The following is a 21,553-nucleotide window of genomic DNA, read 5'->3' on the forward strand; positions in this document are numbered from 1 at the left end:
CTCGGTCTGAGTAGATGACAGATTCTGTGGTTCAAATTAAAATTTTCAAGACCGAGACTTACGGACTTTTATTGGGGAGAAAAGGTTATGCACATAATCCTGGAAAATATGGCGCACACAGATACAAAAAAGGCTGATGGAGTGCTTGCCTTTCTGTCATGGAAGCTCCAATGCAAAAAGAAAGGAGTCACATGTTTCCACCTCAGAAAGAAGCTATTGCCCTTGTAGAGTTTACAGAGCAGATGGTCCAGAATGATTAAATTTAAAGGACAAGATACAAAAGTTGTTTTTATTCCCTTGAGTATGAAAGATTGTGATGTGATCTGATCAAAGCGCTTTGAATAATTAAAGGTTTCAGTGAGGTAAATACGGAGAAGATATTTCCTCTACTCAAGTGACAATGGAACCAAATGACAAAACTTACAATTAGAATGAAACATTTGAAGAGTCAAATCTGAAAGTACACTTTAACACAAAGGGTAGTGGGGATCTAGAACTCCTTCCCATTGGAGCTTACAAAACTGACATTAATTTTTATTGTGTGAACAATATGGAACAAAAGCAGGTAAATGGAGTTGAGTTGTAGATCAGCTATTATCTGAGTGAGCGGTTGGGCAGGCTCAAAGGCCTTCATGGCCTCCTCCCATTCCTCTGTCCCTACCATCCTGTTGACAGCTGTACACTGGCAGGCTTTGCCCATTCGCCTTTCACTGTTGTAAAGCACTTTATTTTCCACATTCACATTACAGTCCCACATTCATTGGGGAATTAACTTGCCACTCCAGTAATGTACAGATAATGCTCAGAGATTGTCTGGGTGTTTGATTGCCATGAAGAACCGAACCTGATGGGATATACACACGGTGCTGCTGCTGTGGAGACTTGAGAACAGTGCAGGAATATAAAAATTCCCGCAGGAGGTTGAATGTAAAACACACAGACATGGTGCCTGGTTGGAGATTTCAGGACAGAATGCATAATTTTCAAACACTGGCCACCACCACAAATTTTGAATCAACTAGAGGTTTTGTTATCGATCAGTGTAAAGATTAATCTCCCTCCCATCTGGTGCAGTGAAACAGTACAGCACAAAAGTGGAGATGCTACTAAAAACTCCAAAGCATCATGACACCTGATAAATTTACAGCAATACTAACTTTGGCCCTTATTCCCTTTTATAACCAGCACAATGGTATTCATCGCAAGCTCATTCTGTGATCTTGGTGCAGCTCAATTCCTTACTCTAGTGGCATTTTTCGTACAGTAGAGGGCTGATGGTCACAGTTAAGGCCGCTGATGATGGTTAGGTTGAGGACATTACTTTGAGGAACTCTGCAGAGATATCCTGGAGCTGAGATAACTAACCTCCAACCATCACAACAGCTTTTTAAAAAATTTTCACCCCCCTCCCCCGCCCCACCCCGTGCAAACGTGGCAAAACTACAGAATTCAGATCTGATCTATTAGTTGTGGGATTGGTTAGATCTGTCCATCACTTGCTGCTTGTATTGTTTGGAATACAGGCATACCCTCCTGCACTCTTCATTGCACCATGGTTATTTATCTGCCTTGATGGTAATGGGGGATGGGGGATATGCTGGACCATCAGATTGTGGTTGAAAGCAATTCTGCTGCTGCTAATGTCCCACAGTGCCTGATGAATGCATTCAATTAGATCATAGCTGTATATATCCTTCAATACCACTGTTTGGTGTTATGCTCATATCCCTAATATCATTAGTTTCCAGAAATCAATCAATTGTTGTCTTGAATATGTTCATAATTGAGCCTCCACAGCCCTCTAGGACTGAGATTCGAAAGACTCACCATCCTCTGATTGCAGAACTTCCACCTCATCTCACACTTAGATGTCCTATCTCTTATTCTGAGATTATTTCTCTGGTCTAGATCCACCAGCCAGGGGAAATATCTACCTTGTCATGTCCTGTGAGAAGTTTCTATGTTTTAATGGGATCACCTCACATTTTTTGAAACTTTAGAGAATATAATTCCAGTTCTTTAATCTATTATCATAGGACAATTCTGCAATCGCAGGAGCCAGTCTAATGGGCCTTTGTTTCACTTCCATTATGTACAACATCTTTCTTTAAACAAGAAGACAAAACTGTACATCATAATACATACCCACAGAAGTAAATCACAGAATTGATACAGTGCAGAGGAAGGCCATTTGTCCCATCATGTCTGCACCAGTCCTATTACCTGGTATCTTTTTCCCATATCCTTAGCCCACCATTTCTCTCCAAATAATCATCCAATTCCCTCTTGAATGTGTCAATTGAACCTGTTTCCACTAAATTTCCAGGCTGTGCATTCCAACCCTGAATAGTTGCTATGTGAAAAAGTTTTTCTCATATCACTCTTGCTTCAGCCTACTATCTCTGCTTCATTTGCACATCACTTTAAATCTCTCTTCTCCAGTTTTGTTTTCTTTTACAAGCAAAATCAGCTTCTCTCTATCTACTCTGTCCAGTGCATTCATGATTTTGAAAACATCTGTCAAATCACCTCTCAGCCTTCTTCCCTCCAAAGAGGACAGGCACAACTTCTTCAATCTATCCTCATCACTTAAGTTTCTCATTCCTGGAGCCAGTCTTATAAATCAATTCTTCACTCTCTCCAATGCATTTGCCTTATTCCCATAATGTGGTACCTGGGACTGGACAGAATCATCCAGTTGAGGTCTAATCAGTGTCTTGTACAAGTTCAACACCATCTCCTTGCTCTTGTACTCTATGAATCTTTTATAAAGCGAGGAACACTCTATGCTTTATTAGTTTCTCTCTCCACCTTCTTGCTACCTCAACGATTAGTGCACATAGGCACCCAGGCCCTTCTGCTCCTGCATCCTATTTAGAATTTTACCACCTATTTTATACTGTCTTTCTAATATTCTTCCCACCCAAATGCATTAACCTCACAGTTCGCTGCATCAAACCTCACCTGCCACCTAGCTGCCCACTCATCAACTGCAAAATCCTTTTACAGTTCCACACTGTTCTCTTCATGGTTTAAAACTATAGCAAGACATAAGACCATAAGGCACAGAAACAGAAATTAGGCCATTCAGCCCATCAGGTCTGCTCCACCATTCAATCATGGCTGATAAGTTTCTCATTCCCGTACTCCCACTTTCCTCCATAATCTTTGGTCCCCTTGACAATCAAGAACCTATCAATGACCTGGCCTCCACAGCCTTCTGTGACAATGAAATCCATAAATTCACCATTCTCTAGCTGAAGAAGTTTCTCCTCATCTTTGTTCTAAAGGGTCTTGCCTTTACTCTAACATTGTGCCCTCAGGTCGTAGTCTCTCCTATTAATGAAAACACCTTCCCAATGTCCACTGTGATCAGGCCATTCATTATTCTGCAAGTTTCAGTTAGATTCCCCCCATATCTTCTAAATTCCATTGAGTACAGATATAGAGTCCTCACACATTCCTCATATGTTAAGCCTTTCATTCTTGTGAAGCTTCTCTGGACCTGCTCCAGGGCCAGTACATCCTTCCTGAGGTATGGGGCCAAAAATCGCTCTAAATGTGATCTGGCCAGAGTTTTATAAAGCCTTAGAAGTACATCCCTGCTTTTATATTCTAGTCCTCTCAAAATAAATGCCAACATTGTATTTGCCTTCCTAACTACTGACTCAACCTACAATATTACCTTGAGAGAATCTTGGACTAGAACTCCCAAGTTCCTATGCACTTCAAATTTCTGACTTACCTCCCCATTTAGAAAACAGTCCACGCCTCCTACTGAAGTGCACGATCTCATACTTTCCCACATTGTATTCCATCTGTCACTTTTTTGCCCACTCTCCTAGCCTCTTCATGTCCTCTGCAGCCTCCCCCACATCCTCAATACTATCTGTCCCTCCAACTATCTTTGTATCATCTCCAATTTAGCTAGAATGCCCTCAGTTCCTTCATCTCGATCATTAATGTATAAAATAAAATGTTGTGGTCCCAACAGTGACCCTTGTGGAACACCACTTGTCACCAGCTGCTATCCTGAGAAAGACCCTTTTAACCCAACTCTCTGCTTTCTGCCAGATAGCCAATCTTCTATCTATGCTAGTAACTTGCCTAAACACCATGGGCCTTTATCTTACTGAGCAGCCTCCTTTGTGGTACCTTGTCAAAGGCGTAGTGAAAGTCCAGGTAGATAACATCCATTGGTTCTCCTTGGTCTAACATGCTCTTTACCTCCTTCAAGAAACTAGCAGATTTGTGAGGCATGACCTCCTGTTGATTAAACCATGCTGACTTTGCCCTATTTTGCCATGCACTTCCAAGTATTCAGAAATCTCATACTTCACAGTGGACTCCAAAATCTTACCAACAACCTAGGTCAAGCTAATTGGCCTGAAATTTTCCGTCTTGAAGCCTATACTCAAATATCCTTCCAAAAGAGTCATAACTGCTTGCTGCACCTGAATGCTAGCTGTTAGTGACCCACGAACGAGAAATGCTAGTCTATTTGGACACCAACACCTTCTTCATTATTTGAGAAAGACTCTGCCTTTGTGTTTTCTACCAAAGTGAATAACCTTATACTTACTCACTTCATGGTTCATCTGTGAAAGTCTTGCTCGTTAATTTAGAAACATAGAAAGTGGGAGGAGTAGGCCATTCAGCCCTTCGAATCTGCTCCACCATTCGATATGATCATGGCTAATCACCTGATACGATAAACTGTCCCTGCTTTTCCCCTTTATACTTTGATTCCTTTACTCCTACTCATTCTTGAAATCATACAATGCAGCCTATCCAAGTTCCCTAAATTCTCTCATAATTCATATTCTCATATTCCCACCTCCTTTTGAAACACCAACCAATCTGGAAGTATTAAATTTGAAACAAAAATATTCATTCAAACCGTTGATATTATGAGCATCTATGATCCAAGCATTGACCCCTGTCTTCCTGAGGATGACCTGTCTATTTCTACTCTTATTTTCTAGAGTCATAGAGTCACACAGCATGGAAGCAGACCCTTTGATCCAACCAGTCCATGCTGAACACAATCACAAACTAGACTAGTCCCACTGCCTGCTCCTGGCCAATTTCCCTCCAGAACATTCCTATTAATTTACTTGTCCAAATGTGTTTTCAGCATTGTAGTTGTACCGACATCCACCATTTCCTCAATAAGTTCATTCCACATGCAAAACCCTTCTGTGTAAAAAATTTGACCCTCATGTCATTTTTAAATCACTCTCTCTCCTCTCACCTTAAAAATGTGCCTTCTAGTCTTCAAATCCCCCATCTTAGGGAAAAGATGACTACCATTAACCCTATCTATACCCATAATTATTTTATAAAGTGGAAAGACATGAGCTAGATTATATCAGTGATCAGCATTAAAGAACAACACAAGAGCTTGCCATTTGGATACAGAACCATCTCAAAGGTAGAAGGCAGAGAATGGTGGTGGAGGTGGCTTTTCAGACTGGAGGCCTGTGACCAGCAGTGTGTCACAAAGATTGGTGCTGGGTCCATTGCTTTTTGTCATTTATGTAAATGATTTGAATATGAACATAGGAAGTATGGTTAGTAAGTTTGCAGATGCTACCAAAATTGGAGGTGCAGTGGATAGCAAAGGTTACCTCAGAATACAATGGGATCTTGATCAGATGGGCCAATGGACTGAGGAGTAGCAGATGGAGTTTCATTTAAATAAATGTGAGGTGCTGCATTTTGGAAAGGCAAATTAGGGCAGGACTTGTACACTTAATGTAACGTCTTGGGGTGGGCTGCTGCACATAGAGACCTTAGACTGTAGGTTCACAGTTCCATGAAAGTGGAGTCACAGATAGGCAGGACAATGAGGAAAGCATTCAGTACACTTGCCTTTATTGTTCGGTACATTGAGTAAAGGAGTAGGGAATCATGTTGTGGCTAGACACGACAATGGTTAGGCCACTGTTGGAATACTGAGTGCAATTCTGGTCTCCCTGCTATAGAAGGATGTTGTGAAAACTTGAAAGGGTTCAGAAAAGATTTACAAGGATGCTGCCAGGCTTGTAGGGTTTGACCGAGAGGGAGAGGCTGAATTAGGCTGAGGATATTTTCCCTCATCGGAGGATGAGAGGTGACATTGTAGAGGTTTTTAAAATCATGAGGAGCATGGATAGGGTGAATAGCAAGGTCTTTTCCACAGGGTAGGAGAGTCCAAAACTAGAGGGCGTAGATTTAAAGTGAAAGAGGAAAAATGTAAAAGGGACCTGAGGGGCAACATTTTCACGCAGAGGGTGGTGCTTGAATGGAATGAGTTGCCAGAGGGAGTGGTGGAAGCTGGTACAAGTACAACTTTTAAAAGGTACCTGGATGAGTATATGATTGGGAAGGATTAAGAGGGATAAGGGCCAAATACTAGCAATTGGACCAGATTTATCTAGGATGTCTGATTGGCATGGATGGGTTGGACTGAAGGGTCTCTTTCTGTGCTGTACAGCTCTAAGTCCCCATGACTCCACTGTCTGATATTTTCAAAACAACTGGTTTTGAAACATTGTTGGAGCTAGCTCTATAATAAGCACCATTCAGAACATGACACGCAGAGTTAAGAGGCAAGATGTGTTTAAGTAAACCTGTTCAAAGCAGAAAAATATGACCGGCAATGACAACAATGATCAGGAAGAAGGAATACTGGTCATTTGACACAGTGACAGTGGTGTTGTTGTCATGTTAGTGGGGTAATAATTTAGAACTCCAGACTAATATCCTGGGTACATATGCTGAAATCTCACAATAACAGATGATGAAAATTGAATTTTCTAAGTGATTGGAATTAACAACGGCCATGCAACCATTGTTCTAAAAATATAACAGGGGTTAACTAATGTCCTTTAGCAAAGTAAATCTTCCATCATAACCTGATTCCAGACTGACGGAAATATGCTTGAATTATAGGTACTCTCTGAAATGTGTTAGAGCTAATAAATTCAAGGGCAGTTACAGATGGACAACAATTGCCACTGATATCCATGTTCCATACAAGAAAAAGAAAAAGCACAAGTCATTGTCCATCAACGTCTTGAAACTCAGTTTTAAACTTTCCTGTTTCTTCTATTTATTGTTCTTACTAATATCAGTTCCAATTCGTTCAGCACGCTGGGAATTGTTCCATTTTATTGATGCCGTTTATTTTTTACTCATTCATTGGGCATGGACATCACTAGCTTTGCCAGCATTTATTGTCTGTCCCTAATTGCCCCTTCGGAAAGCGGTGGTGAGCTGCCATCTTAAACTGCTGCAGTCCATGTGCTGTAGTAAACCCACATCATCGATGGTACATACTGCTGTTATTGAACATCCGTGGTGGAAGGACTAAATGCTAGTGGACATGGTGTCATGAAATGGGCTGCTATTTCCCAGATGATGTCGAGCTTTTTGAGTGTTTTTGTTGCTGCACTCATCCAGGTAAGTGGGGACTATTCCATCACACTCCTGAATTGTGCCTTGAAGAAAAGGCACAGACTTTGGGATTCAGGAGATTAATTACTCATTGCAGGAGCAAATTACTGCTGATACTGGATTCAGTAGTTAAAAACAATGAATACTGGAAATCACAGTAGGTCAGAGAGCATCCACAGAGATGCTTAGCTCTGATGAAGAGTCATCTAGACTCAAAATGTTAGCTTGCCTTCACTCCGTGGATGCTGTCTGGCCTGCTGTAATCATAGATCTTAGAATCCCTACAGTGTGGAAACAGGCCCTTCAGCCCAACAAGTCCAAACTGACTTTTAGACATCTCAGTCAGACCCATCTCCCTGTAATCCACCTAACCTACACATTCCTGAACACTATGGGCAATTTAGCATGGCCAATCTACCTAGCTTGCACATTTTTTGACTGTGGAAGGAAATTGGAGCACCCAGAGGAAACCCACACAGACACGGAGAGAATGTGCAAACTCCACACAGTCACCTGAGGTGGAATAGAACCTGGGTACCTGGTGCTGTGAGGCTGCAGTGCTAATCACTGAGACATATCTTGAGCATTTGTGGCTTTCAGCATGAATTACTCATTGTAGGATTTTGAGGCCTCTGACTTGCTCCCAGAACCATAGTATTTATATAAATAAGCCAGTACAGTTTCTGATTTATGTAACCCCTAGAATGGTGATAATCAGGGATTCAGTCTTGATAATGACATTGAATGGAATACAAACCCATTCCCAAAGACTCAACGTGAAACGACTAAATAACTGAAAGCACCTGTCTCATCAATATTTGGAACTCTGAACTGACAACCTCCTCACTTTACCTTGGGTTTGTCTCTCATTCCAAAAGCCTGAACACCTGACGGAATGCTGCACTGTCAGAGCTGCTGTCCTTCAGAACAAATGTTAAACAAAGGCCCTTTCTCCCCTCCCAGGTGGACATGTAAGATCCCATGTCATTACTTAATGAAGAGCTGAGGAGATCTTCCTGATGTCCTGGCCAATATTTATACTTCAGAAAACATAATTAAAACAGATTGTCTCGTGATTATTACACATCTATTTGTGGGAGCTTACCCTGTATAAAATGACTGCTTTTTCCAACATTACAATAGTGACTATACTTCTCAAGGTTCTTCACTATTGTAAACAACTTTGGGACATGCTGCAATTGTGAAAGATGCCATTTATATGCTGATTTTTGTTTCTTTTCTGATTTTTTTCCTGGAGTACACGGCAGTATATCATCATGGTATTTGTGGCTAGGTTATGCTTGTCTCCAATATTAAATGATAATTTAGAACTTTCCTCTCCGGCATTTTATAATGTTTGTACAGACTATCAACCAACGTGCTTGTTCTGATTGTATTCTTTGGTTTTCACTGATTTGTAAACAAAAGACTAAGTCACCTGTTCTCCCTGGAGACACTGAATAATCTGTCTCAACACTGTCATATGAACATACAATGCAGGAGCAGAGTGGGCCACTTCACCCTTCAAGCCTGGTCTGCCATTCAATAAGACCACGACAACCAGATTACTTCAAATTGCCATCAGAGATAATGGGAGCTGCAAATGCTGGAGAATCCAAGATAATAAAGTGTGGAGCTGGATGAACACAGCAGGCCAAGCAGCATCTTAGTAGCACAAAAGCTGACGTTTCGGGCCTAGACCCTTCATCAGAGAGGGGGATGGGGAGAGGGTTCTGAAATAAATAGGGAGAGAGGGGGAGGCAGATCGGAGATGGATAGAGGAGAAGATAGGTGGAGAGGACAGTACAGGTGGGGAGGTAGGGAGGGGATAGGTCAGTCTGGGGAGGACGGACAAGTCAAGGAGGCGGGATGAGGTTAGTAGGTGGGAAATGGAGGTGCAGCTTTAGGTGGGAGGAGGGGATAGGTGAGAGGAAGAACAGGTTAGGGAGGCGGGGATGAGCTGGGCTGGTTTTGGGATGCACTGTGGGGACCCCACCCCCGAGCAAAACATCATCTCCCAGACCATCCACAGCCTCATCACCTCAGATGACCCACCCACAGCCTCCAACCTCATTGTTCCCCAATCCCGCACTGTCCACTTCTATCTCCTTTGCAAAATCCACAAACCCGCCTGCCCTGGTAGACCCATTGTCTCTGCCTGCTCCTGCCCCACTGAACTCATCTCCACCTATCTGGACTCCATTTTCTCCCCCTTGGTCCAGGAACTCCCCACCTATGTCCGTGACACCACCCACGCCCTCCTCCTCCTCCAGAGCTTCCAATTCCCTGGTCCCCTACACCTCATTTTCACTATGGACGTCCAGACCCTATACACCTGCATTCCTCATGCAGATGGCCTCAAGGCCCTCCGCTTCTTCCTGTCCCACAGGCCCGACCAGTCCCCCTCCACCGACACCCTCATCCGCCTAGCCAAACTCATCCTCACCCTCAACAACTTCTCTTTTGATTCCTCCCACTTCCTACAGACAAAGGGGGTAGCCATGGGTACCTGCATGGGTAGCCCAAGCTATGCCTGCCTCTTTGTAGGGTATGTGGAACAGTCCCTCTTCCGCACCTACACAGGCTCCAAACCCCACCTCTTCCTCCGTTACATTGATCACTGCATCGGCGCCGCCTCTTGCTCCCAATAGGAGCTCGAACAGTTCATCCACTTCACCAACACCTTCCACCCCAACCTCAAGTTCACCTGGGCCATCTTCAACACAGCCCTCACCTTCCTGGACCTCTCTGTCTCCATCTCAGGGAACCAGCTAGAAACTGATGTCCATTTCAAGCCACCGACTCCCACAGCTACCTAGACTACACCTCCTCCCACCAACCCTCCTGCAAAAATTCCATCCCCTATTCCCAATTCCTTCGCCTCCGCCGCATCTGCTCCCAGGATGAGGCATTCCACTCCCGCACATCCCAGATGTCCATATTCTACAAGGACCGCAACTTCCCGCCGACAGTGGTCGAGCAAGCCCTCAACCATGTCTCCTGCATTTCCCGCAACCCATCCCTCACACACCGCCTCTGCAATAATCGCCCAAAGAGACTCCCCCTAGTCCTCACATACCACCCCACCAACCTCTGGATACAACGCATCATCGTCCGACACTTCCGCCATCTACAACCTGACCCCACCACCCAAGACATTTTTCCATCCCCACCCTTGTCCGCCTTCCGGACAGACCACTCTCTCCGGGACTCCCTTGACCGCTCCACAGTCCCCTCCAACCCCACCACACATAGAACATAGAACAGTACAGCACAGAACAGGCCCTTCAGCCCACGATGTTGTGCCTACCATTGATCCTCATGTATGCACCCTCAAATTTCTGTGACCATATGCATGTCCAGCAGTCTCTTAAATGTCCCCAATGACCTTGCTTCCACAATTGCTGCTGGCAACGCATTCCATGCTCTCACAACTCTCTGTGTAAAGAACCTGCCTCTGACATCCCCTCTATACTTTCCTCCAACCAGCTTAAAACTATGACCCCTCATGTTAGCCTTTTCTGCCCTGGGAAATAGTCTCTGGCTATCAACTCTATCTATGTCTCTCATTATCTTGTATACCTCAATTAGGTCCCCTCTCCTCCTCCTTTACTCCAATGAAAAGAGTCCAAGCTCAGTCAACCTCTCTTCATAAGATAAGCCCTCCAGTCCAGGCAGCATCCTGGTAAACCTCCTCTGAACCCTCTCCAAAGCATCCACATCTTTCCTATAATAGGGCGACCAGAACTGGACGCAGTATTCCAAGTGAGGTCTAACCAAAGTTTTCTAGAGCTGCAACAAGATCTCACAACTCTTAAACTCAATCCCCCGGTTAATGAAAGCCAAAACACCATATGCTTTCTTCACAACCCTGTCCACTTGGATGACCATTTTAAGGGATCTATGTATCTGCACACCAAGATCCCTCTGTTCCTCCACACTGCCAAGAATCCTATCCTTAATCCTGTACTCAGCTTTCAAATTGGACCTTCCAAAATGCATCACCTCGCATTTATCCAGGTTGAACTCCATCTGCCACCTCTCAGCCCATCTCTGCATCCTGTCAATGTCCCACTGCAGCCTACAACAGCCCTCTATACTGTCAATGACACCTCCAACCTTTGTGCCATCTGCAAACTTGCTGACCCATCCTTCAATCCCCTCATCCAAGTCATTAATAAAAATTACAAACAGTAGAGGCCCAAGGACAGAGCCCTGTGGAACACCACTCACCACTGATTTCCAGGCAGAATATTTTCCTTCTACTACCACTCGCTGTCTTCTGTTGGCCAGCCAATTCTGTATCCAGACAGCTAAGTTCCCCTGTATCCCATTCCTCCTGACCTTCTGAATGAGCCTACCATGAGGAACACCCGGCACCTTTCCTTGCAACCACAGGAAGTGCTACACCTGCACCCACACCTCCTCCCTCACCCCCATCCCAGGCCCCAAGATGACTTTCCATGTCAATCAGATGTTCACCTGCACATCTGCCAATGTGGTATACTGTATCCACTGTACCCCTTGTGGCTTCCTCTACATTGGGGAAACCAAGTGGAGACTTGGGGACCGCTTTGCAGAACACCTCCGCTCGGTTCGCAATAAACAACTGCACCTCCCAGTCGCAAACCATTTTAACTCCCCCTCCCATTCCTTAGACGACATGTCCATCCTGGGCCTCCTGCAGTGCCACAATGATGCCACTCGAAGGTTGCAGGAACAGCAACTCGTATTCCACTTGGGAGCCCTGCAGCCCAATGGTATCAATGTGGACTTCACAAGCTTCAAAATCTCCCCCTTCCCCACTGCATCCCAAAACCAGCCCAGCTCATCCCCGCCTTCCTAACCTGTTCTTCCTTTCACCTATCCCCTCCTCCCACCTCAAGCCGTACCTCCATTTCCCACCTACTAACCCCATCCCGCCTCCTTGACCTGTCCATCTTCCCCGGACTGACCTATCCCGTCCCCACCTCCCCACCTATACTCTCCTCTCCACCTATCTTCTCTATCCATCTTCGGTCCGCCTCCCCCTCTCTCCCTATTTATTTCAGAACCCTCTCCCTATCCCCCTCTCTGATGAAGAGTCTAGGCCCGAAACGTCAGCTTTTGTGCTCCTGAGATGCTGCTTGGCCTGCTGTGTTCATCCACTTTGTTATCTTATTTCAAATTGCCACTTATCTCCAACAACATCACCCTCTTGCTTTTCAAGAATTTATGTAACTTTCTGGTTCTTTGCTGAATTCTGCTATTAGATGTCCCAACACCATTGATATTGGCTGTTTCGGGCCATTCATGGTAAGTGATTTTAAAATAGTTAACCTCTGGTTTCTGTGTCAGAAATCACACAACACCAGGTTATAGTCCAACAGCTTTATTTGAAAACACAGCTTTCGAAGCCTTACTCCATCCTCAGGTAACACCTGAAGGAGTGATGCTCCGAAAGCTTGTGATTTCAAAAAAACTTGTTGGTCCATGACCTGGTGTTGTGTGATTTCTGACTTTGTCCACCCCGGTCCTACACCGGCACATCCACATTGGGTATTAGTGAGAGAAGTAGTATCAGACACAGAATTGATAAGTAAAAGATCAAAGAGTCACACCACTGCTGGGATGTACTGAACAAACCTAAGATGCTGTTAAATCTTTAATCAGTTAGAAGGGTTTAATTACTTGATATGTATACGTAAATCCCCGAATTCTGCAGCATCATCACAATCCATGCGAGGGCAGCTGTGAGCAGCAGCTACAGGAGCAGCTCCAAGGCAGAGCTGTGCGGCTCCCCCGTCCTTATTCATTTCACTGGCATTAGATTTCTGTAGGTCTGGAGTAATCTAGTTTCTCCCCGCCTTCTTTTTTAAATTATACAGTGACATTTGACATATTTTTAATCCAAGAGGGACAATTTGTGAATTCGGAGAGCTTCGTAATTGCCTCATCTTATTTTGTTCAGTACCTGGAATGAAAACTATCATGTTCAGGAGCTTTATCCATCTTTAGCACTATTAGTTTCCGTAATTTATTTTTCTGCACTCCTCTAGTTCTGGCTGCTTGAGCATCCCCAATTTTAAATGCTTCCCTCATTGGTGGTTTTGTGTTTAGGTGCCGAGGCATTAAGTTCTGGAATTTCCTCCTTAAACCTCCCTTCATCATTACATCACCTCTTGTTCTGATCATCGATAAAACATGTCTCGTCGACAAGTTCTGGTCACCTGTATTTAACATTTCCATATTTGACACTGCGCCAAATTTCTACTTCTGCTTCTAATTCGTGTGTTTGTGTATAAATTTTGTCCGATAACGTCCCTGAAAAGGACCATGAGATGTTTACTCACTCCAACATATTCAAAGTCTCCGAATGAATTCCTGGCAATGAAGGATGCGAAGTGTTCATTCTGGGTTCTTCAATGCGAATACTTCGCTATAAAAGGAGATTTATTAAATCAAAGATATAAGAAAGCCTCAAAATTAAAGACAAGTAATTTGTTGTTTCAAGGTATTTAATAATAGATTCCCGTACAGGTTTTTCTAGTTAATTGGGATCTGTGATTTCCAGGGTGACCACGATGTCAGTGACACAAACCAACGTGAAAGTGGCACTCCAAATATCTCTCATGCAGTTCCTAGCTTAGTCACTATGGGGCGTTTGGTGTTGAATTAGCTATTGGTAACAAAGGTTTTTAATCAGTAAAGAAATCAAAGCTGATAGGGAACAGGCAGGAAAGTGGAGTTGAGGATTATCACATCAGCCATGCTCACATTCGGTGGCAGAGTGGATACGATGGTGAAGAGCCTACATCTGTTTTCTGTCACCTCACAGTCATATGGCGTTCAGTGTAATATTTCTATTTAGAGATAATGGGAACTGCAGATGCTGGAGAATCCAAGATAATAAAATGAGGCTGGATGAACACAGCAGGCCCAGCAGCATCTCAGGAGCACAAAAGCTGACGTTTCGGGCCTAGACTCTTCATCAGAGAGGGGGATGGGGGGAGGGAACTGGAATAAATAGGGAGAGAGGGGGATTGGAGATGGAGAGAAAAGAAGATAGGTGGAGAGAGTATAGGTGGGGAGGTAGGGAGGGGATAGGTCAGTCCAGGGAGGACGGACAGGTCGGGGGTTGGGGGGTGGGGGCGGGATGGGGTTAGTAGGTGGGAAATGGAGGTGCGGATTGAGGTAGGAGAAGGGGACGGGTGAGAGGAAGAACAGGTTGGGGAGTTGTTGTGATGGAGTGGGGGGAGGGGACAAGCTGGGCTGGTTTTATGAACGGTCCAGGCCCGAAACGTCAGATTTCCTGCTTCTGAGATGCTGCTTGGCCTGTTGTGTTCATCCAGCCTCACACTCTGTTATCTAATATTTCTAGTTGCTCATGCTCAGATGTATTTCAAACTAATACATCAGGGTTAAATACTGAAATATATTTAATAACTGGGTGATAGTTCCTGAAGGTGCTGATTCTCACTGGGATACAGTTCCTGAAGGTGCTGATTCTCACTGCGATACAGCTCCTGAAGGTGCTGACTCTCACTGGGATACAGTTCCTGAAGGTGCTGACTCTCACTGGGATACAGTTCCTGAAGGTGCTGACTCTCACTGGGATACAGTTCCTGAAGGTGCTGACTCTCACTGGGATACAGTTCCTGAAGGTGCTGGCCCTCACTGGGATACAGTTCCTGAAGGTGCTGACTCTCACTGGGATACAGTTCCTGAAGGTGCTGACTCTCACTGGGATACAGTTCCTGAAGGTGCTGACTCTCACTGGGACATGGTCCCTGAAGGGGCTGAATTTCACTGGGATACAGTTCCTGAAGGTGCTGACTCTCACTGGGATACAGTTCCTGAAGGTGCTGACTCTCACTGCGATACAGCTCCTGAAGGTGCTGACTCTCACTGGGATACAGTTCCTGAAGGTGCTGACTCTCACTGGGATACAGTTCCTGAAGGTGCTGATTCTCACTGGGATACAGCTCCTGAAGGTGCTGACTCTCACAGGGATACAGCTCCTGAAGGTGCTGACTCTCACTGGGATACAGCTCCTGAAGGTGCTGACTCTCACTGGGATACAGTTCCTGAAGGTGCTGACTCTCACTGGGATACAGTTCCTGAAGGTCCTGACTATCACTGGGATACAGTTCCTGAAGGTGCTGACTCTCACTGGGATACAGTTCCTGAAGGTCCTGACTCTCACTGGGATACAGTTCCTGAAGGTGCTGACTCTCACTGGGATACAGTTCCTGAAGGTGCTGACTCTCACTGGGATACAGTTCCTGAAGGTCCTGACTCTCACTGGGATACAGCTCCTGAAGGTCCTGACTCTCACAGGGATACAGTTCCTGAAGGTGCTGACTCTCACTGGGATACAGCTCCTGAAGGTCCTGACTCTCACAGGGATACAGTTCCTGAAGGTGCTGACTCTCACTGGGATACAGTTCCTGAAGGTCCTGACTCTCACTGGGATACAGCTCCTGAAGGTGCTGATTCTCACTGGGATACAGTTCCTGAAGGTCCTGACTCTCACTGGGATACAGCTCCTGAAGGTCCTGACTCTCACAGGGATACAGTTCCTGAAGGTCCTGACTCTCACTGCGATACAGTTCCTGAAGGTGCTGATTCTCACTGGGATACAGTTCCTGAAGGTCCTGACTCTCACTCGGATACAGTTCCTGAAGGTCCTGACTCTCACTGCGATACAGTTCCTGAAGGTGCTGATTCTCACTGGGATACAGTTCCTGAAGGTCCTGACTCTCACTGGGATACAGCTCCTGAAGGTCCTGACTCTCACAGGGATACAGTTCCTGAAGGTGCTGATTCTCACTGGGATACAGTTCCTGAAGGTGCTGACTCTCACTGGGATACAGTTCCTGAAGGTCCTGACTCTCACTGCGATACAGTTCCTGAAGATGCTGACTCTCACTGGGATACAGTTCCTGAAGGTGCTGACTCTCACTGGGATACAGTTCCTGAAGGTGCTGACTCTCACTGGGATACAGTTCCTGAAGGTCCTGACTCTCACTGTGATACAGTTCCTGAAGATGCTGAATCTCACTGGGATACAGTTCCTGAAGGTGCTGACTCTCACTGGGATACAGTTCCTGAAGGTGCTGACTCTCACTGGGATGCAGTTCCTGAAGGTCCTGACTCTCACAGGGATACAGTTCCTGAAGGTCCTGACTCTCACTGCGATACAGCTCCTGAAGGTGCTGATTCTCACTGGGATACAGTTCCTGAAGGTGCTGAATCTCACTGGGATACAGCTCCTGAAGGTGCTGACTCTCACTGGGATACAGTTCCTGAAGGTGCTGACTCTCACTGGGATACAGTTCCTGAAGGTGCTGAATCTCACTGGGATACAGTTCCTGAAGGTGCTGACTCTCACTGGGATGCAGTTCCTGAAGGTCCTGACTCTCACAGGGATACAGTTCCTGAAGGTCCTGACTCTCACTGCGATACAGTTCCTGAAGATGCTGACTCTCACTGCGATACAGTTCCTGAAGGTGCTGACTCTCACTGGGATACAGTTCCTGAAGGTGCTGATTCTCACTGGGATACAGTTCCTGAAGGTGCTGAATCTCACTGGGATACAGCTCCTGAAGGTGCTGACTCTCACTGGGATACAGTTCCTGAAGGTGCTGACTCTCACTGGGATACAGTTCCTGAAGGTGCTGAATCTCACTGGGATACAGCTCCTGAAGGTGCTGACTCTCACTGGGATACAGTTCCTGAAGGTGCTGACTCTCACTGGGATACAGCTCCTGAAGGTGCTGAATTTCACTGGGATACAGCTCCTGAAGGTGCTGACTCTCACTGCGATACGTTTCCTGAGGGTCCTGACTCCCAATGGGATACAGTCCCCGAAGGTGCTGACTCTCACTAATATACATTTCCTGAAGGTCCTGACTCTCACTGGGATGCAGTTCCTGAAGGTCCTGACTCTCACTGCGATACAGTTCCTGAGGGTCCTGACTCTCACTGGGATACAGTCCCTGAAGGTGCTGAATTTCACTGGCACACAGCTCCTGAAGATGCTGACTCTAACTGGCACACAGCTCCTAAAGATGCTGACTCTCACTGGGATACAGCTCTTGAAGATGCTGAGTCTCACTGGGATACAGCTCCTGAAGGTGCTGAATCTCACTGGGATACAGTCCCTGAAGGTGCTAACTCTCACTAATATACAGTTCCTTAAGGTCCTGACTCTCACTGGGATGCAGTTCCTGAAGGAGCTGACTCTCACTGGGATACAGCTCCTGAAGGTGCTGAATTTCACTGGGATACAGCTGCTGCAGATGCTGACTCTCATTGAGATACAATCCCTGAAGGAGCTGACTCTCACTGGGATACAGTCCCTGAAGGTGCTGACTCTCACTGGGATACAGTTCCTGAAGGGGCTGACTCTCACTGGGATACAGTTCCTGAAGGGGCTGACTCTCACTGGGATTCAGTCCCTGAAGGTGCTGACTCTCACTGGGATACAGTCCCTGAAGGTCCTGACTCTCACTGGGATACAGCTCCTGAAGGTCCTGACTCTCACTGCGATACAGTTCCTGAAGGTCCTGACTCTCACTGGGATACAGATCCTGAAAATGCTGTCTCTCACTGGGATAAAGTTTCTGAAGATGCTGACTCTCACTGGGATACAGCTCCTGAAGGTCCTGACTCTCACAGGGATACAGTTCCTGAAGGTGCTGACTCTCACTGGGATACAGTTCCTGAAGGTCCTGACTCTCACTGGGATACAGCTCCTGAAGGTGCTGATTCTCACTGGGATACAGTTCCTGAAGGTCCTGACTCTCACTGGGATACAGCTCCTGAAGGTCCTGACTCTCACAGGGATACAGTTCCTGAAGGTCCTGACTCTCACTGCGATACAGTTCCTGAAGGTGCTGATTCTCACTGGGATACAGTTCCTGAAGGTCCTGACTCTCACTCGGATACAGTTCCTGAAGGTCCTGACTCTCACTGCGATACAGTTCCTGAAGGTCCTGACTCTCACTGGGATACAGTTCCTGAAGGTCCTGACTCTCACTGGGATACAGCTCCTGAAGGTCCTGACTCTCACAGGGATACAGTTCCTGAAGGTGCTGATTCTCACTGGGATACAGTTCCTGAAGGTGCTGACTCTCAATGGGATACAGTTCCTGAAGGTGCTGACTCTCACTGCGATACAGTTCCTGAAGATGCTGACTCTCACTGGGATACAGTTCCTGAAGGTGCTGACTCTCACTGGGATACAGTTCCTGAAGGTGCTGACTCTCACTGGGATACAGTTCCTGAAGGTCCTGACTCTCACTGTGATACAGTTCCTGAAGATGCTGAATCTCACTGGGATACAGTTCCTGAAGGTGCTGACTCTCACTGGGATACAGTTCCTGAAGGTGCTGACTCTCACTGGGATGCAGTTCCTGAAGGTGCTGACTCTCACTGGGATGCAGTTCCTGAAGGTCCTGACTCTCACAGGGATACAGTTCCTGAAGGTCCTGACTCTCACTGCGATACAGTTCCTGAAGATGCTGACTCTCACTGGGATACAGTTCCTGAAGGTGCTGACTCTCACTGGGATACAGCTCCTGAAGGTGCTGATTCTCACTGGGATACAGTTCCTGAAGGTGCTGAATCTCACTGGGATACAGCTCCTGAAGGTGCTGACTCTCACTGGGATACAGTTCCTGAAGGTGCTGACTCTCACTGGGATACAGTTCCTGAAGGTGCTGAATCTCACTGGGATACAGTTCCTGAAGGTGCTGACTCTCACTGGGATGCAGTTCCTGAAGGTCCTGACTCTCACAGGGATACAGTTCCTGAAGGTCCTGACTCTCACTGCGATACAGTTCCTGAAGATGCTGACTCTCACTGGGATACAGTTCCTGAAGGTGCTGACTCTCACTGGGATACAGTTCCTGAAGGTGCTGATTCTCACTGGGATACAGTTCCTGAAGGTGCTGAATCTCACTGGGATACAGCTCCTGAAGGTGCTGACTCTCACTGGGATACAGTTCCTGAAGGTGCTGAATCTCACTGGGATACAGCTCCTGAAGGTGCTGACTCTCACTGGGATACAGTTCCTGAAGGTGCTGACTCTCACTGGGATACAGCTCCTGAAGGTGCTGAATTTCACTGGGATACAGCTCCTGAAGGTGCTGACTCTCACTGCGATACGTTTCCTGAGGGTCCTGACTCCCAATGGGATACAGTCCCCGAAGGTGCTGACTCTCACTAATATACATTTCCTGAAGGTCCTGACTCTCACTGGGATGCAGTTCCTGAAGGTCCTGACTCTCACTGCGATACAGTTCCTGAAGGTCCTGACTCTCACTGGGATACAGTCCCTGAAGGTGCTGAATTTCACTGGCACACAGCTCCTGAAGATGCTGACTCTAACTGGCACACAGCTCCTAAAGATGCTGACTCTCACTGGGATACAGCTCTTGAAGATGCTGAGTCTCACTGGGATACAGCTCCTGAAGGTGCTGAATCTCACTGGGATACAGTCCCTGAAGGTGCTAACTCTCACTAATATACAGTTCCTTAAGGTCCTGACTCTCACTGGGATGCAGTTCCTGAAGGAGCTGACTCTCACTGGGATACAGCTCCTGAAGGTGCTGAATTTCACTGGGATACAGCTGCTGCAGATGCTGACTCTCATTGAGATACAATCCCTGAAGGAGCTGACTCTCACTGGGATACAGTCCCTGAAGGTGCTGACTCTCACTGGGATACAGTTCCTGAAGGGGCTGACTCTCACTGGGATTCAGTCCCTGAAGGTGCTGACTCTCACTGGGATACAGTCCCTGAAGGTCCTGACTCTCACTGGGATACAGCTCCTGAAGGTCCTGACTCTCACTGCGATACAGTTCCTGAAGGTCCTGACTCTCACTGGGATACAGATCCTGAAAATGCTGTCTCTCACTGGGATAAAGTTTCTGAAGATGCTGACTCTCACTGGGATACAGTCCCTGAAGGTGCTGAATCTCACTGGGATACAGCTCCTGAAGATGCTGACTCTCACTGGATCACATTTCCTGAGGGTCCTGACTCTCACTGGGATATAGTCCCTGAAGGTAATAAAGTGTGAAGCTGGATGAACACAGCAGGCCAAGCAGCATTTCAGGAGCACAAAAGCTGCCGTTTCGGGCCTAGACCCTTGAGGTGCTGGCTCTCACTGGGATACAGTCCCTGAAGGTGCTGAATTTCACTGGGATACAGTTCCTGAAGGTGCTGACTCTCACTGGGACATGGTCCCTGAAGGGGCTGAATTTCACTGGGATACAGTCCCTGAAGGTGTTGAATCTCACTGGGATGCAGTTCCTGAAGGTGCTGACTCTCACTGGGATACAGTTCCTGAAGGAGCTGACTCTCACTGGGACACAGTTGCTGAAGGTGCTGAATCTCACTGGGATAAAGCTTCTGAAGATGCTGACTCTCACTGGGATACAGCTCCTGAAGGGGCTGACTCTCACTGGGACGCAGTTCCTGAAGATGCTGACTCTCACTGGGACACAGTCCCTGAAGGTCCTGACTCTCACTGGGATACAGCTCCTGAAGGTCCTGACTCTCACTGCGATACAGTTCCTGAAGGTCCTGACTCTCACTGGGATACAGATCCTGAAAATGCTGTCTCTCACTGGGATAAAGTTTCTGAAGATGCTGACTCTCACTGGGATACAGCTCCTGAAGGTCCTGACTCTCACAGGGATACAGTTCCTGAAGGTGCTGACTCTCACTGGGATACAGTTCCTGAAGGTCCTGACTCTCACTGGGATACAGCTCCTGAAGGTGCTGATTCTCACTGGGATACAGTTCCTGAAGGTCCTGACTCTCACTGGGATACAGCTCCTGAAGGTCCTGACTCTCACAGGGATACAGTTCCTGAAGGTCCTGACTCTCACTGCGATACAGTTCCTGAAGGTGCTGATTCTCACTGGGATACAGTTCCTGAAGGTCCTGACTCTCACTCGGATACAGTTCCTGAAGGTCCTGACTCTCACTGCGATACAGTTCCTGAAGGTGCTGATTCTCACTGGGATACAGTTCCTGAAGGTCCTGACTCTCACTGGGATACAGCTCCTGAAGGTCCTGACTCTCACAGGGATACAGTTCCTGAAGGTGCTGATTCTCA

General features: G+C 46.4%; 1 protein-coding gene across 4 annotated transcripts in view; it reads right to left on the minus strand.

Annotated features, from left to right (window-relative positions):
- The window catches only part of LOC125466144 (growth factor receptor-bound protein 7-like), a 200,407-nt gene that overhangs the window by 158,190 nt on the left and 20,664 nt on the right, over positions 1 to 21,553 (minus strand). For 3 of the 4 annotated variants that reach the window (XM_059638667.1, XM_059638664.1, XM_059638661.1), the window contains exon 2: positions 13,773 to 13,858. The exons of the other annotated variant lie outside the window; for it this stretch is intronic. The gene's annotated coding sequence lies outside the window, so the exon portion shown is untranslated. The remainder of the gene's footprint in view (positions 1 to 13,772; positions 13,859 to 21,553) is intronic. 4 annotated transcript variants of the gene reach the window in all.

Source organism: Stegostoma tigrinum, chromosome 31 (genome assembly GCF_030684315.1).
Source record: "Stegostoma tigrinum isolate sSteTig4 chromosome 31, sSteTig4.hap1, whole genome shotgun sequence".
Taxonomy (NCBI): domain Eukaryota; kingdom Metazoa; phylum Chordata; class Chondrichthyes; order Orectolobiformes; family Stegostomatidae; genus Stegostoma; species Stegostoma tigrinum.